Source organism: Drosophila bipectinata, chromosome 2L (genome assembly GCF_030179905.1).
Source record: "Drosophila bipectinata strain 14024-0381.07 chromosome 2L, DbipHiC1v2, whole genome shotgun sequence".
Classification (NCBI taxonomy): Eukaryota; Metazoa; Arthropoda; class Insecta; order Diptera; family Drosophilidae; genus Drosophila; species Drosophila bipectinata.
In genome coordinates, this window is record NC_091736.1 from 23042846 (window position 1) to 23060810 (window position 17965).

Genomic DNA, 17965 nt, shown 5'->3' on the forward strand with positions numbered 1-17965 from the left:
CATATATACTTTATTATTATTATTTTTAATTGCATTCTAGTACAATTGTTGTAAAAATAAGTGACGGACGTGTCGGATGACAATATGCCGGACAGACTCCCTTGAAATTATATTAGCCGGACATAACGGTAATTTTTTTTTTAATACTATTTCTACTAAGGAAAAATAAAAAAAAATTAATATTAAAGAAAGACAAAGTTTAAAGTCTCGATCTGCAGCGATTATAGATACTATTTGTTCTACTAACTACCCAATCGGCGCATTGAAAACAGAAACGAGAAATTTAAATTTAAATTTGGAAGCCAAAACATTTTTCTGCCGTCGTCCGAGCAGTGACACATGCATATGTGGAAACATTCATTCAGGAAACAAAAGTTCAAATTCAGTCTGAAGATAACTACAGAGTATTATCGAAATATCGTAACAAAAATAAAAAGAACTTCTACACGTACCAGCTAAAAAGCAGGAAGAGCCTGCAAGTCGTACTTAAGGGCATCGAGTCCGATCAAAAGCCTGCAGAGGTAACAAAGGCGCTACGAGATAAGGAATTTAGCGCTACGACAGTCTTTAATATCCTTACCAGGGATAGAAAGCCGCATCCACTCTTTAAGGTGAAGCCTCAAAAAGTTAATTTCTGCAACCAGCTTACCAAGAACCAATCAGCATAAATCGGTCGAGCAGCCAATTTTGTAGCTATGATAAGCAGCCTACAACAAAACCTTACGGAATTGATGTCGTTTATACGCACAACTATGCGTATTAATGCGAAACCATGATACGCATGATAGCTATGATATGCAGCCTACAACAAAACGTTTGATGTCATTTATACGTACAACTATGCGTATTAATGCGAAACCAAAATCTATTTATCAATCCAAATAATGACTTCCCTACGCATATCTAAGTGGAACGCTTACGCCGTTTTACAACATAAACTTGAGTTAGCAATTCCTACTCGACAATCATTTCGACGTAATGCTGCTTTCAGAAACACATTTTAAAAACGAATACAAAACTCTGAACTCTTTTAAAAATGCGTAATGAGTCGAATAACATCAACTTGGGTTTCGTGAAAAGCACGGAACAATTGAGCAATCAATTGTCAATCGGACAGCATCAAAAATTGGGAACGCGATCCAAAACGAGAGTACTGCTTACATCTAAAAATTTTTAGATGTCTCTCAAGCATTTGATAGAGTCTGGCTAGAAGGTCTAATGTACAAGATCCAGACAATGCTCCCCTACAACACCCATAAGCGTTTAGAGTCTTACCTTTACGACACAAAATTGGGTGTGAGGTGCAACAGTGCTATAACATATGATTTTATTATTGGAGCTGGAGTTCGTCAAGGTAGCTTCCTAGGGCCAAAATGCCTCTACACAGCGGACATCCCGACAAGCACACGACTGACAAAATCAACGTTTGCTGATGATACAGCTATTTCAAGCCGCTAAAAATGCCCAATGAAAGCAACTGCGCAACTAGCTCTTCATCTGGTCAATGTACAAAAATGGCTATCAGAATAGCGAATTAAAGTGAACGAACGAAAATGCAAGCACGTTATGTTTACCTTGAACAGCAGTCTACTCCCTCAAGCTTACGAAGTGACATATCTAGGAGTACACCTCGATAAAAGACTCACATAGCGCCGGCACATTGAAGTCAAAAAAACACACCAAAAGCCAGCAGCCTTCATTGGCTTATCATTGGCGGGGTGCCTTGGTACGTTCGCAACGAATACATACATCGCGACTTACACATTCACCAATAATAGAAGTGATCGCAGAAGAGAAGGAAAGGTATAAGAAGCTTTAATAAGCTACTGTTGCACCCTAACCACCTGGCAAGGGGTCTAATAAGGTTGAGCAAACAATCACGTCTTCGTCGCAATGACTTAGTATACTTAGTATACTTAGGGATCTGCATACCGTTTAGTGAAAGCGAAGGGCATTGGTCTATTTAGGGTAAACGTTACATATTTACAATTTTGTTCGTTTATTTTAATCTACTGTAACTACTGTAAGATGATAAGCGAATTTGTTTGTTGCTTGGTTTGGACATCTGGAGCGACTAAGGATAGCGGTATCGTCGGCGAACGTTGACGTTGTTAGTTGTTCGTTCGTATTAATATCCGCACTATACAACACATACAGACTAGGGCCGAGTGCGCTTCCTTGTGGAAGCCCAGCTTCAATGATGTAGATGTAGTCGCTCACTGTTCGAAGGCTGAGCTTATTTCGGATGTTAATCTTTTCACTTGCTCGATGGTTTTTGGTTGCTTCGAAAGCCAAATTGGTGTGCCCGGACAATATTGCAAGCTAACAATAGTTTTCAGACGACCTCTATAGCGCATTTTGAAAGTTCTATCAACATCTTCGGTGTCAGTAGGTCACCACCGGGAGCCTTTTTTGGTTTAGCCCTCTTATGACTTTTTCAATTTCGTTCGGCCGAAATGTAGGTGTAGTTGGCAAAAAAGTAGCTTCTGGCTGAATTAGTGGCAGGAGGAATGAATTCGAGGCAGGGTTTGGCTGGAAGAAACTTTTGAGATGTGTAGCGAATGTTTCATCTCTGTTTTCGGCGCTGCAATCCCAGCAACCCGAAGAGTTTCTTATCGGGGTTTCTTAAGTCGTTTCGATTGGGGCGCTAAGATTTGGGTGGGCCCTCCACAGGGGATACTATGTGCGTGTTGGCGAAAGATTCTGGATGTACCTCAGCTGTGCATTTTCTTCCTGTTGGCGAAGAGCCTTTTTTTCCTGACCGATCCTGTGATCGGATTGCTTCCTTAAGGTGATGCTTTGAAGCTGGTGATCTCTGATCAGAACACTGGTCCCGCCGTGGGATTTCCCATCCAGATGATCAGTGCGGTAGATTGTATAGCCTCTTATTTGAAAGTTGTATTTGCTTGTAAGATGCGTTTCCAACAGTAGCATAACGTCAATATGATTTCGTTATATGATTATCGTTAAAGAATTGTGACAATTCTAGTTTATGTGATACACCATTGGCGTTCCACATTGATATTTGTAGAGTCTGCATAGATTAATTAGACTGTTGTGCTACGAGATGCTGTATTACAATGTTCTGGTCTTGAAAAAGTGTAGCGATGTATTCCAGTCTGTGTGGCCGGGCGCACTTTGACACTTTCCGAAGTTGTTGTATTTGTACTCGCTGTAGTCGTTGGCGTCGTGGTATTTTGCATTGCAGTGACTTTCGTTGCGGTTTCAGAAATTGTAGCACTGCTTGTTGTTGGTGCGATACTTTTTTTCGCCGTTGGAGCGGGGGTTTTACATTGCGAACTCCATGACGCGGGAGTCGGAGTAAGCAGAGCGGGTGAGCAAGTCCGTGCCCTTTGGCTTTCAGCGGTCAGTAGAGCCGAGTTTCTCTTTATCACCGATTTTTCCATTTCGGTATCGCGGGTCGAAAATTAATAGTTGAAGCCGTTTCTTTGGTTCACTGAGCTTCTATGCTCGTTCGATTCGTTTCTCATTGAACTCATTTTCCTGGCACTTATTCATTTAAAACCAATCGACTAGTTTTTGTTTTAAGACATCACTACTGTTATATTAAACTTGCCTATTGCTTTTAATAGTATGTGGTTCAGCGTCTTTTCGCTTATTTTGGGATAAGATCAGACCCCTGCAGTTTATATCGGATATACATCGCAAATATCGGATATAGTTTGTTTACCTTTATAAATTTTATTATTAGCCCAATTTATATTATTATTAACCCAAATTTTAAAAAAAAAAAAGTCCCAAGCCAATCCCTTCGGTTGGTCGGTCAATTGCTCAAAAAGAGAATTCATGAAAAATAACTTAACTCTAAAAGGTTTTGCATTTCCGATCAATGAGTTATGTGGCTTCTGTTGAATTGCCGAGTCTTTTCATCCGATAGCCGATCCTGCTGCTTGCAAAGGAAATAACTATGTGTGCAAAGGTTCAAATCGTTCGCGTAGAAACAGATAGACATACAAACGGACATGCTTATATAAAATCAGGAAGTGGAGGATCACTTCAAGAATATCACTTCACGTCAATATCAAGAATATATATATTCTTATATATAACAAACCCTTTTAACCAAAATTATAATACCCTCTGCAAAGGTACAAAAACAACAGAGAACGGCTCTAACAGACTTTCCCCGACTCTATTTTATCGGGTACTCATCTCTTCCATCGCACATTAACTTATTTTTTAATTTAAAGGATCAAAAGACTCTCAACTAAAACAAGAAATCAAAAATTGTATTACATACTTTTATGCTTTTGCAAAAAATATAATAGATGAAAGAGTTTGGTGGGAAAGCATAATAAAAAATCTATAACTTCTCCAAAAATTCCCCGATTTGACAGAATTTTGAGTTGTAAATATGTACTAGTCAAGGTTCTGCAATGCATCTACGCAGATACCAAGTCCATCGAAGTTCTAAATCACATTGTTGTAACTCTTATAGTCTTCGAGATCCACGTGGTCAAAATTTTAACACTTTTGTATGGTAATAAAAATGTCTATATCTCCTCGGATAATCGGCCGATTGACATCAAAACCTTTTCTAAATACTGGCGCTCTAAAAATTTGCGATTTGTGGGGGCTGGAGGGGGTGTTGCAACAAATTTCATTTGCACGAATTCAATATAGCACCCCTGCATCCTCAGCGATGCGGCACTGTTTCCTTGTGGCTCCTTCCTTTACAATACTTCGATGCAGGCCGGGAGTATCCGGCGGACAATCTGCTTCCTTGAGCAGATCATTCGGCGTAAGAGATGCTTCCTAGTCCGCACTCTCTGGCAGGTGGGTAGGCGGGCTAGAACTAACCATATTCTCTGCCTCTATTAGGAAACTCTCCATGACGTACTCCTTCGGCGCCACAACCGGGAACCACTCTCTTTGCGATCTGCAGACCAACAAATTCTCAACTGCTTCACACTCAGCCACAGAGAGGCCGGAGCTAGCTCATATCGTTGTCCAGGGCATCGACGTGTTAACTTTAGAACCCAGACCGTTAAATTTCACAAATCGCCTGTAGCTTGAGAACCTCTGCAACGATAAGCACAGCGGTCCCATAAGCACAAACTCACTTGGTATTTCTTTTTTATCCTCTTCATTCGCTTTATCACTGGGTGCAGATCCTGGCCAGCTGCCTTTTGGTCTCTTCAGGAATGTTGTCGTCCTTAATTAGTAATTAGCGTGAATTCTCCCGGTCCCCGGCTCATTCTATTCTACAGACATTTTGCAATATGACTTCACTGTTATCATCAGGCAACACAGGAATCACAATGGATCAAACGTCGATATAACCATGTTCAAGAATACCTTTTTTGTGGCAACTTTCCGGTACATCGAAACCTAAAGTCGATCTCGGCTGCCGCCTTCGCATTCCCAAAATCTTCTTTTCTGCCTTGCCCCATCCAATACTCTGGGCATGATCAATGGGTCTGAGCATCCTCTCTACTGTGGGCGAACTAAACGAAAACTTGCACAGCTTGAATCCACCTTCCGCATGTATCTCCTTTACTCAGGTAGATACTTCATACTTCATACATATACTTCATACATATACTTCATACATATACTGCGTGCAAAGGAAAGAAAAGCAAAGTGTGTGCAAAGTTTCAAGTCGATAGCTTTAAAACTGAGAGATTAGTTTGCGTAGAAACATACAGACGGAGAGACGGACGGCTTTAATAAACTCACGAGGTGATCCTGATCAAGAATAGCGTCGCATATGTCCCCTGAAATGCGTTGCACATTTTTGACCAAAATTATAATGCCCTCTGCAAGGGTAGGTTAGGTTAGGTTAGGTTGAGTCGGCGATGCGGGGCCAGTCACTGACACCCCCATCCACTTCAACCGCTGGGGCTCCTTGTGATACCGCACAGGCAAGAGGTCGTACAAGGGGACCTGCCTTGTATGACGAGATGAAGGCTACGAGGCTGCTAGGAGCGATCTCCGCGAGGTCTGTTAGGTCCGTGAGTGCTGCTGCATCCAAGAATTCGAGTCGCCTCAGCGCAGGGTGTGCGCAATGACACATGAGGTGTGCGACTGTCTCTTCCTATTCTACATCCTATGGAAGACCTTCCAATCCCTTCCTATCCCCCCCGCTAATCTAGCCGCATGTGCTTCTATTAACCAGTGTCCCGTGATGGCCTTGACCGCCAGACTGCAGTCCTGCCTATTGAGGGCGATAAGCATCATTGATCTTTTCCTAGAGCGGATAGGCCATATCATGCGTGAGTTCCTGCAGTTTTGGAGATTTCTCCATTTCCTCAGTGATGCGCGGTCAAAGTGATCCCTGCATTTTATCCTTCACGTAGCTAAGGGTATGCCTACTGCTTCCTTCTCCGGGAGGAGAGTATTGGTAGCACCTGCTCTTGCTAGTTCGACAGCGTGGCTATCTTGACACCTGCCTCCCATAATCCGCCTATTTGCGGAGCCCGCGGCAATATATAAGAACAATTCAACGTCCGAATTTCTCAGTACAAATGAGCAATTGTCCGACATGTCCTCCGTGGACATTTCCTCCTATTAAATGAAACCCCTGTTAGAGTCACCCAACAGAGTATCCCACAGTCCGGACCGGCACCCTTACAGGTGATTGCTCCTGTAATGATTGAGGAATGATTCCATTCCTTAAAGGTGAACATATATTTGTTTCTTGGATTGCCACTGATACTTCAGAGATTGATATCTCGGCTTATATCAAAGCCAAAACAAAAGCCAATATAAACGTGGAGGACATAGCTAAATATAAATATAATTATAGAAGGTGCACATCTTCTTTCAAGATTGGTGTGCTCTCGCTGATGTTCATGACGATTTGTTCACCCAGTTTTTGGCCAGAGAACATATTCGTCCAAAAACATCAGCCCACTACCGTAAAGAAACAAAATTTCAAAACCAGTGGGAGCGAAACTTTCCCTATATTTGAACCACGGACCAACCTTCCAACTCTTCTTCGTCCACTAACCCAAAAAACAAGTATCGTCACTAACAGAACTATTCTGTCTCTATTCTTTCCTGTCAGAATACTATGGGCTACGTAGCAAACTCCCCAAACTATATTCTGATAGTTCTTTCTCTGCATCCCATATTATAGCCTTTACAGAAACTTGGTGAATCCGGAGATCTTTAGCTCCGAAGTTTTTCCAAGTAAGTACACTACTTTAAGACGGGATCGACCTCAGCAAAGAGGTCTCTTGCTTCTGAAGAGGTGAAATCACAAGAGTTTGGTGACATAGAATTTATTTTCATTAAAATCATTTTGTAAAATCAGAGAAAACTTTATACATTACATGTTCATATATACCGCCTTCGTCTGAACCACCCACATATGGGCAGCATTTGTCCGCTATTCAATCGTTTTTAATCTTATGACTGATTGTGACCAGCTTGTCGCTATGGGCGACATTAATATCCCCAAATTAAAGTGGTCCAACGTCGATAACTCACCATCTTTATCACTTATAACTCACCATGACTTCACCGCGGGCATGTTTGACATGCGTGGCAAATAAGATTCGATGCTTACGTAAAGCTGATTTTCACAAACTTATTGATACATATGATTGGTGTGATATTCTGGCATGCACCGATCTTAATGTCACCTTAGAAAAATTTTACTGCACCTTAAATATATATTTCGACTCCTGTGCACCATGGAAATATCCGTCCGCTTTAACGAATCCACCTTGGTTTACAAGGTGCCTAATTAACCTAAAAAATTCTAAAAATATGCTCTTACTGAAATATAAAAAAAACCTGCAGTAGTATTCATTTCTTAAGATATCTACTAGCTCGGTCAAATTTTACCGTGAATAACGCAGAATGTTACAGGAATTATATTCGCCGCTGCCGGATACAATTTACTCAGGATCCAAAGCATTTTATATATTGTAAACACTAAGCATAAACACGTATCTTTTTCACCTCTGCTTACGTTTGAAAATTCATCTGCTACCTCTGATAAGGCCATTGCCGATTTTTTCACAAAATTTTTTCAAACAACTTATTCTCCGCTTAAATTGACAGATCAGCGTTACGCATACACCATTTAATCAGCAAATCCTATTTTCTGTTCGTTTTTCTCCGTGAATAGCTTATTATCTGATCTTCTAAGGGTCAAACCCATTTATTTGTCAGGCCCCGATGGAGTATCAGGCTGTGTGCTAAAATACTATGCCAAGGCCCTGTGCAAACCTTTTCTTAGACTTATCAACTTATCTTTGGTAACCTCGATTGTTCCCTTAAGTGGAAGGAATCTTTCATAATTTTCATAATCTTTCAAAAAAGGAAAAAAGTCCGGTGCTGCCAACTACAGAGGCATCTCTAAATTGTCGGCAATTTCAAAGTTATTTGAAAAATTAATTACTCCTCATTTGCAACACCTTTGTCAGCATGGCTTCATAAGGCGTCGCTCCACCACCACAAATTTACTGGACATGACATCCTTCGTCATAGATGGCTTTCGAAAGGGATGTCAAACAGATTTTATTTACACAGATTTTAGCAAAGCATTCGATTCAGTTAATCACTCACTCTTGTTGAGCAAACTGAATATGCTGGGATTTTCAACAGACCGTGGATCTTTAGCTACTTAGATGGTCCGCTACTTCCCGCTTGGTCCGTGCTACATCTGGCGTCCCGAGCTACATCTGGCGTCAAGGAAGTCATCTTGGCCCTTTACTATTTACTCTTTTTACTTATGCCCCTTGCTTTAACGAACTGGCCCCCTGCGTTAACGAACTCTTTAGTTATTATGTATGCAGATGATGTTAAGCTTTGCTTTCAGTACAAATCCATCTATGCCCAATACAATTTTCAAACCGATCTTGAAAATTTTTAAAAATGGTGTTTATCAAATGATTTAATACTTAATGGAAACTTATGTCTTTTTATCGTTCTGGCCCTCTGTATTAACTCTATTAACGTAATAACTCTATGGGATTAACTCCTTAGAACAGTGATCGGCAGGGCCCTATCCTGAGGGCATTGAAAATTTCTCTGCCCGAGCTCTGCCACACACACACAGGAAAAATGTGTGAAACGTCATGCTCACAGCCTACTTTCTGCTATTCGTTACTAATTCTAATGCGTTAAAATCATATCAATGTTTTGATCAATCATATCAATCATATCACATATGGTAAAACATATATTATGGTACATACACATAATATATTTGAAGTCACGCAACATAAAATGGCGATTGCTCCGTTTTGAAAGGGTCACTATAGTAAGTACCCATGTAGTGATCGGCAAGGTTAGCTATAACGTGGGATGCAAAGAAAGAACTATCAGAATATATTTTAGGAAGTTTCTACGTAGTCTCCTGGTATTCTTAAACGTAAGTGTTAGTGACGAGATTAGTTTCGGTTGGTGGAAGGTTGGTCAGATTAGTGAAAGGTCGGCCAGGATCGACGTGGGTGGCTGCTTCAGTTTTTCAAAATACACAACATAATATAAATATAATATAAAATATAATATAAATACAAAACATAGACAACACTGCCAGGTTGCAATCGTACATTTTATATTTTATTCCGTGGGGGTTTAGAATATCTGGAACCCTAGGACCCAGGCAGTTGTCCTCACCAATCGCCTGTAGCTTTAGAACAGTGGTCGGCACCCCAATACATTGTTATGATTTTAACGCATTAGTGTTAGCAAAAAATGAGAGGTAGGCTTTGAACTGAAAGCATCGTTTTATTGTTTGTTAAAAAAATAAAAAGAAAAATTTAAATTTTTTTTCCAACCACCAAAAAAATATAAAAGCACTCTTATTTACTTAATCTTGCGGCCATTCTCGGGCAAAACCAACTTAATGGGCTGGCAAAGTTCCATCAAAATCAAGCCGCCTTCGAAAAAGAAAGCCTATTCTAATTTTCAAGATGTCGATTCCAGCGACTCCGAGCATGGAGAAATGAAGCGGAAGTCTGCTAAAAAACCCATTATGGAAGACGAACCTACCACCAGCGAAGCAGCCAGAGCTGCACTTAAAGCTAATATTGAAAAAAATTATTATGCAATTCTTTCTGATTTAGACGATGAAGATCGTGTCAGCGACATGGAGGTTGACGTTATGAAGAAAAAAGATGATAAGAAAACCAAGCAATCTGCGGTAAAAACGGCGAAAATCATCAAACCGCCCCCAATTTTTATCCCGGACGTATCCAGCATCAAGGGCCTTTCCAAAGACATTTCCCACCTCTTAGGCGGGGATGTTGAAGTGACCTACAAAGCAAGCACTAACAACACAATTCGCGTCATGACTCCAGATAAGGATACTTACTCAACTCTGAAAAAGTTCCTGAGCGAAAATAACCATCGATACCACACATTCCAGCCCCGAAACGAGCGCGCTTATCGGATCGTCGTTAAAGGCCTCCACTTCTCCACCGACCCGGAGGATATTAAGGTGGGTTTCAGCAGCCATGGACACAAAGTCAGGGATATACACAATCCTATGCAAAAAGGTACAAAGAAGCCACTAAACATTTTCTTTATTAACCTCGAGCCAGCCAAAAACAACAAGGAGGCCTTTCAAGTCAAGCGGCTATGCAGCACGGTGGTTACGGTTGAGCCACCAAAAAAATTCGACGATGTGCCCCAATGCCATCGCTGCCAGGGCTTCGGTCACACGAAACGGTACTGCCATCTGGAGTACAGATGCGTAAAGTGTGGAGATAGGCACCCATCGTCCGAATGCACCAAAATTGCCAGTGAACCAGCAGTCTGCCTCCACTGCGACGGATCACATGCGGCCTCTTACAAGGGCTGTCCAGCCTACAAAAAGGCAAAGAGCACGTTCGCCCCCAAGCAGACTGCCCCAAGACGCCAGCAACCTCAATTCAGCAAAATTGACCCTAACATCAGCTATGCTAGCGCAGTCAAAAACGGAGCACCACAGTTTGACTCCAACCCCAATCCCGATCCCAGTCTTTCAAGTAATCCAATGGACGCCCTAACGGCTAGGATGGAATCTATGTTTGAGCGCATGATGGAGAAGGTCTTGAGCCAAATAGCCCAAATGATGGCCACCGTTTGCAAATCCTTATGCATACGCAATTAAATATAACCATATGGAATGCTAACGGCCTGGTAAAAAGAAGGCCAGAGGTCGAGCTATATTGCAAGACCCTCCAAGCAGACGTTCTCCTCATATCAGAAACGCATTTTACCAATAGATCATACTTGACTATTAGAGGATACGACCTCATTGCCGCTAACCACCCGAACGGTAGAGGTCGCGGGGGCGCGGCCATCCTTATTCGCAGCTGCATCAAGTATGAGGCACTTCCAGCCATGTGCGAAGACTGGGTACAATGTGCCCAAATTAAAATCTCCACTACAAACGGTGACATAACAATCGCCGCAGCATATTGCCCCCCCAGGCACAACATCCACGAACAGGAATTCGGCTTGCTACTGGATTGCCTCGGCCCCAAGTTCATAATCGGAGGGGACTTTAATGCTAAACACCCCTGGTGGGGCTCCAGGATTACGAACCCAAAGGGCTCGGCCCTATACAGGCAGATTCAGTCCCGAATCTTGAGCTGTCACGCAACCGGTGCACCCACATACTGGCCTACGGATCCCCACAAAATCCCTGATGTGCTGGACTTCGCCATCTCCGGAGGACTGGATTCTGCCGGAATTCAAGCGAGAGAAGTAGAAGACCTCTTCTCGGACCACAGCGCCTTTGCCGTGTCACTTTTCACCCCAGCCTTGCTCAGGTCAGCCCGCAAAAAGCTGATCTACAAGACAACAGACGTTGACAAGTACCAATCCTACCTGAACAACGTTACCGACCCCAGCCCGACACTTGACTCCCCGGTTGACATCGACACCGTTGTAGAAGAGTTAACAGCCCATATTCAGGCGGCAGCTTCTGAAGCAGCACCAAGGCCCTCCAACCGCCCAAGAGCCACTGACAGGGACATCCATTTTTGGAGCCCGGAAGTCGAAGAACTCAAACTTGAAAAGCGACGACTCCGAAGAGTGTGGATGCTCTCAAGGAATCCTTTGGACAAAACCGCCTTCAATAGAGCGACCAAATGTCTGACAGAAACTCTGGCAAGACTAAGGAAGCAGGCCTTTGACGGGTTCGTCGAACAACTTGAGCCAGGCGACCCTCAACATAACTTATGGCGAGTCACCAAATCTATCAGACAGCCGCTGAAAAGGATCCCACCTGTACAAAGAACCGACGGCAGCTGGTGCAGATCGGAGATGGACAGGGCCAACGCTTTCGCCGAACACCTCGAAGGTGTCTTTACGCCTTTTGATCGCTGCTCACCGGAGGATGCTGCTGAAACTGCCCGTATGCTAGCCGAGCCTTCTAGGGACGCCGATCCAATACCACCAGTGACTGAGGAGGAAACAGCTGAGCTTATAACCATCATGAGCAACAACAAGGCCCCGGGCGATGATGGTGTCAATGCAATTGCATTAAAAATGTTACCACCTCCAAGCATTCAGCTAATTACGAGGATCTATAATAGATGCTTGGAGATAGGGTACTTCCCGTCCACATGGAAACGTGCCCAGGTAACTATGATACCTAAGCCCGGGAAACCCGAAGCAAACCTTTCGTCCTACCGACCAATAAGTTTGTTACCAACGCTCTCCAAAATACTTGAACGAGTGTTTTTAAGCAGAGCACTGCCAGTATTTGACGAGGCTGGACTGATCCCTGACTACCAGTTTGGCTTCAGGCGGCGACACGGTACGCCAGAGCAGTGCCATCGGGTAGTGCAGTGCATCCTGGACGCGTTTGAAACCAAGAAGTACTGCATGGCCGTCATGCTGGACGTGAAGCAGGCGTTTGACCGAGTCTGGCATCCCGGTCTTCTATATAAATTAAAGACTGGCCTACCCCGACCATACTTCCAGTTCCTAAAGTCGTTCTTGGAAGACCGTAAATTTGCTGTTAGATGTGGCGAGGCCATCTCCGGTATTAGAGAAGCTCACGCTGGTGTACCCCAAGGCAGCGTTCTTGGCCCGTTGATGTACAATGCTTACACGGCCGACCTCCCTGTTCTTCAGAGGCCTGACCTGCTCGCAGCAACCTATGCAGACGACACCGCCTTCCTTACCACCGCCGATAGCGCATTGGGGGCAGCCGATACGATGCAATTGCAGCTTGACTTGCTCAGCGACTGGCAAAAGCGATGGAACATTGCCGTCAATAATGAGAAGTCCACTGCCTCCACATTTTCTCTCTGCAAAGGCAACTGCCCTCCAGTTAACCTTAACGGCTCTCCAATCCCACAGGTAGACAATCCCAGGTACCTGGGGTGAATCCCAGACAGGAGGCTCACCTGGAAGCCCCATCTGATTAAGAAGAGGAAACAGGCTAATCAAAGACTTCGATCCTTCAACTGGCTAATGGGTAGGAGATCGAAGCTGAGAACTTCCACTAAACTCCTCATCTACAAGGCAATAATACGCCCTATCTGGACGTACGGCATACAGCTCTGGGGAACTGCGAGCAAGACGAATGTCCGAACTATACAAGCTTTCGAAAATAGAGCCCTTCGAATCGCCACTGGGGCCCACGTCTATCATGACAATCGCACCATCCACGAGGTTCTCAATTTCCCTTGGGTCAAGGACGAGATACGAAGAAGCAGCGCACGTTACATGCAGAGGCTTCATAATCACCCGAACCGATTGGCCAGCTCTCTGCTGGACAGCAGCGAGCAACCCAGAAGACTTAAAAGGACACACCCGCTGGACCTCCCCTTACTACTCTAATTTTTTTTTCTACCATATTAATATTTAAAAATATCTATACGTGAAGTTTACGTGATAAAATTTAATGGTTGTCCCTAATGGACAGTTTTAAATAAACATTACCCTGCTATTACAAAAAAAAAAAAAAAATAAATTAGTGTTAGTATTGAATAGCACAAAGTAGGCTGTGAGCATGATGTTTCACACATTTATACTCTTGCTTAGCGGTGTCCATTAATCTCGTTCCTAGAACAGCCGCCTGTAGCTCCAACCGTGGGATCGTCATCGTTCGCATCGGTGCGCACGTCGTCTTTGCACACACGAACCTTATTTCCCGTCGCCATCCTCATATAATCCTCATGTGAAGATCACTCCAGTATATCACAGCCGTAAATGCCGACTGACTCGCATCCACAAACACGTGCAAATAAAATTAATCCCGAAGTTCACTTTTTTAAAAAAAATTTTTTATTTTTTAATTTTTATTTTTAAAAAAACTTTTTATTATTTCTTATTTGTTTCACAAACTTTATTTAAACGCTTAAGGCTAGACCGATTGTAGGTTAAAGGCTTGCTCCCCGAATAAGACTGACAATTTTTTAATAGCGAGATAACCAACAAACCTCGGCTTAAGGGGACCCCCCCCATTCTCGGTTTTAAAAAATCGATTTTTTTTTTTAAATTTAATTCGAACTTGTAACTATTCAAGAATGTTCCCTGAAAATTTCAAGTAAAAATTTCAAAAACTCTTAAAGATATAGCCGATTTATGGTGAAAGCCTCAGGCGACGGCGAGAGCCATCTCAAAACTTTACACGCGTTTTTCTCGAAACAGTGTTTTTACGACTGGCGCATGAGGTTACTCAAAAACTATTAATCCAATCGGTTCCAAATTTTAACACGTTATTCTATACATATATAGCTCTCGTATGAACTAGGATAAATCGAATCGGTGAAGAGCTTCCTTACTTTTCAACTCGATTTGTGGCTGAAAAAAATGGAAATTTCCAAAAAAAAATTTCAAAGGTCCACCATTTTGTTAATTTTTGAGCGAAGTTAATAATCCTAGTTCATACGAGAGCCAAACATGTACTTTTTCTAATCCCGTTGGAATTTTTGGATTCAGATGTTCCAGTGAGCGGAAATCACATGCGCCGCCGAAAAGAAGGACTTTTCTTTGATCACAAAAAACAACAACAAAAACAAAACAAAAAAAAATTCTGTGAAATGATTTTCTTCCTTTTTGTGTCTTAATATATGTAAGCACAGTTACAACCCTAAAAAATAATTTATGTTCATTTGCCAGCCCATTGAAAATCGTCAAAATTTAAAATCGAGAATGGGGGGGGTCCCCTTAAGAGAAATAACCCAAAAGGGTACTTGGAGAGAATAGACAAGTGCCCTAAGAGGTTCTAAGAGAAAGGGACAATTTGCTGATGCAGTAGTTGAGTCATTGGTGAAGTCTATTCGGACTGGTAACGGCGAGTCTACTCTAATGTTTATATCTGGCTTGGGACATGGAAAATTTTATGGGAATGTTTACAAGTTGAGCTTGATGCTTAGACTGGATAATCTTTTGGGGATCATCAGAAACGAGTGAGGGAAAATTAGGAGACAAGATAAGAAATGGCATGACACATTCAGCAGGGGCTACTGCGTTTTGCAAATATTGTTTACATTGCCTATTTGGTAAGGCAATTTATGAGTTGGATAACATGCATGTCAATCGTTGTCACTGTTCAAGGTCAAAAATGGTGTCGTGGGCTCCTGAAGTGCTCCACTTTCTCCATTGTCTTACGCCAATCCATGAAGGCATTGTATATTTCAGCAGGTAGTGGCTCGTCCCATGGGATCATCCTTCTCCAGACCTGTCGCAACAATACCTTCGCTGTTATCATCAGGCAACACAGGAATCCAAACGAATCGAACGTCTACATGACCATGCTCAAGAATTACGTTTTTGATGCAACTTAGGGGTACTTCACTCGAAACTTGAAGTCGTTCGTGACTGCCTGCCACCGCATTCCCAAAATCTTCTGTTCGGCCTCGCCCCATCCAATACTCAGGGCGTGACCGCTGCGGGCGGGTCCGTGCATCCACTCTACCCTACTCGATGAACATGCAGTTCCAAACGTCATCACTCAAATCTCGTACACGTCGGGATCTCGTTGCACATCCCCGTCTCTACACAGGAATCGTTGCGGGCATCTATCTTCTGTTCGGATCAGCACCTGGGGAAACATCTCCTTGATGTCACTGCAGACTGAAATGTAAGAGAATAGTTGCCAAGAGCTTATAGTGCTGTGGCCCTTTGCTCAGCGCCGAATTCAATGAGACTTCTCCGACTCGTTCCGCCGCATCGAATACCCATCGAATCTTTCCCGGCTTGTTGAGATTCTCCACTCCAAAATGAGGCAAATACCAAGTCTTATCGCTATCCATAGCGATCTTGGGTCGTTCCAACCACCTAGTGTATCCTTTGACGACGTAGTCCTTCATGAGCCGTGAATGTTCCTGGGCCAACTGCCCGTCTCGCTTCATTTTCTTTTCAATGTTGATGAGCCGATTGTACGCCATATCGTAGCTAAGTGGCAGCACGGTGTGATCGTTCTTCCATAAAAGTCCCATCTGATACCGACTTCCAACTCGCACCGTAGTGTCCTCCAGGATCTACTGGGCCCTCAGGTCGTCGTTGGCTGCAACAGCTGGCGCCAACTTCACACCAAAGTTTTCGATCTCAAAGTAGTCTTCCACCATGCGTTCCACAACGACGTGGCTAGCAGACAAGTCCTAGGTGATGGCGTCTCTCGTGGTTCTCCTACAGGACCAAAAACAACTCATCCAAGTTTGGTTGAGGCTGCGTACGGTCCCTGTCTAGCAAGCCGTTTCGTTTTCAACCGCAATTCTAAATGCCCATGGTCCAATCCAATAAGCAGCTTCGGTACTGCATTCTCGTAGAGCTTCATCGGTAGTCGAGCGTCCTTGTTGACGCTCCTCACGTCTCTTTCGTGCAGACTCTGCATCGGCATCTTAAGTTCACAACGGCGTACACGTTTCTCAATGCATGTCGGCTGGACGCACCTGCTCCACTAATCTAAAGGCGTACCAAAAAATAGGCTCTCTAGTGTCTCTCCCTCCAAACCATTGGATGTTCAGCTGACGAAGTTCTCCTTGTACGCCTAGCTCCTCAATCAGCTCCTTGCTGATCCTCATCCAGCAGCGCGTAAGTATCCACCTGCTTCCCACCTCCGTCTAGCGTCACCGGCAATACACGGAACAGAAGTCGTTGTCCATCCTCTTCGACACAGCTGAAATTTTTTTCCGGCATAACTGAACATCCACAGATGGCGATGCCCCTTTGTTTACTTGGGCCCCTTAACTCGGTCCAACTGCCCGTTGGTGCTGGTTAGTGCTTCTCCAGTTTCCTCCTCGCTGTGGTGGTCTCCTGAAGCCTTCATTGTTTGTTTCATGAAGAAGTCGGTGATGCTTCCTCCTGCATCCACTCACAGGGCATTCTTTCGACACGGCAAGCACGCAAAGCAAAGTCGATGCTTTTTAACGAGCCTACACCCCTCTGTATGTGTAACTTCGATGAACCGTTGGCAGTTTCAAATGGAATGTTGTCCAGGTCCGCTGTCTTCACACATTCGACAACTGCTGAAGCGAACTTCCTGTTCCCCATCCTGATCGCGTTTCATCCTGGCATGAAGCAGTCGACGTCTTGTCTCTTTTACGTCAATGTCTGCTACCGCGCATATCACATTTGCTAGTTCCATGAGCTACGAACTGAAATGCACAATGGTTGGATAAGGTTGAATACCTGCAGCATGCCTTGCCCAATCCACTCGTTTGCTTATCGGAAGCTTGGCCACAAGGTCCTCCATAAGGGAAGGGTTACCTTAGAGATTGGGTATTTTCCGCCCAACTGGAAACATGCTCAGGTAACCATGATACCTAAGCCCGAAAACCCCGAAGCCGATCTTGCCGCTTATCGTCCGATTAGTCTTCTTTTGAGTTTTTTGAGTAGAGCATTGCCAGTACTGGACGAGGCTGGTCTGATCCCCAATCACAAGATTGGCTTCAGGCGGAACCCCGAAACAATGCCACAGAGTGGTGCAGTATATCCAGGACGCCTTCGAAACCAAAATGTACTGCCTGGCTGTAATGCTGGATGTCAAACAACCTTCGACCGGGTCTTGCACTCCGGTCTCCTGCTTAAATTGAAG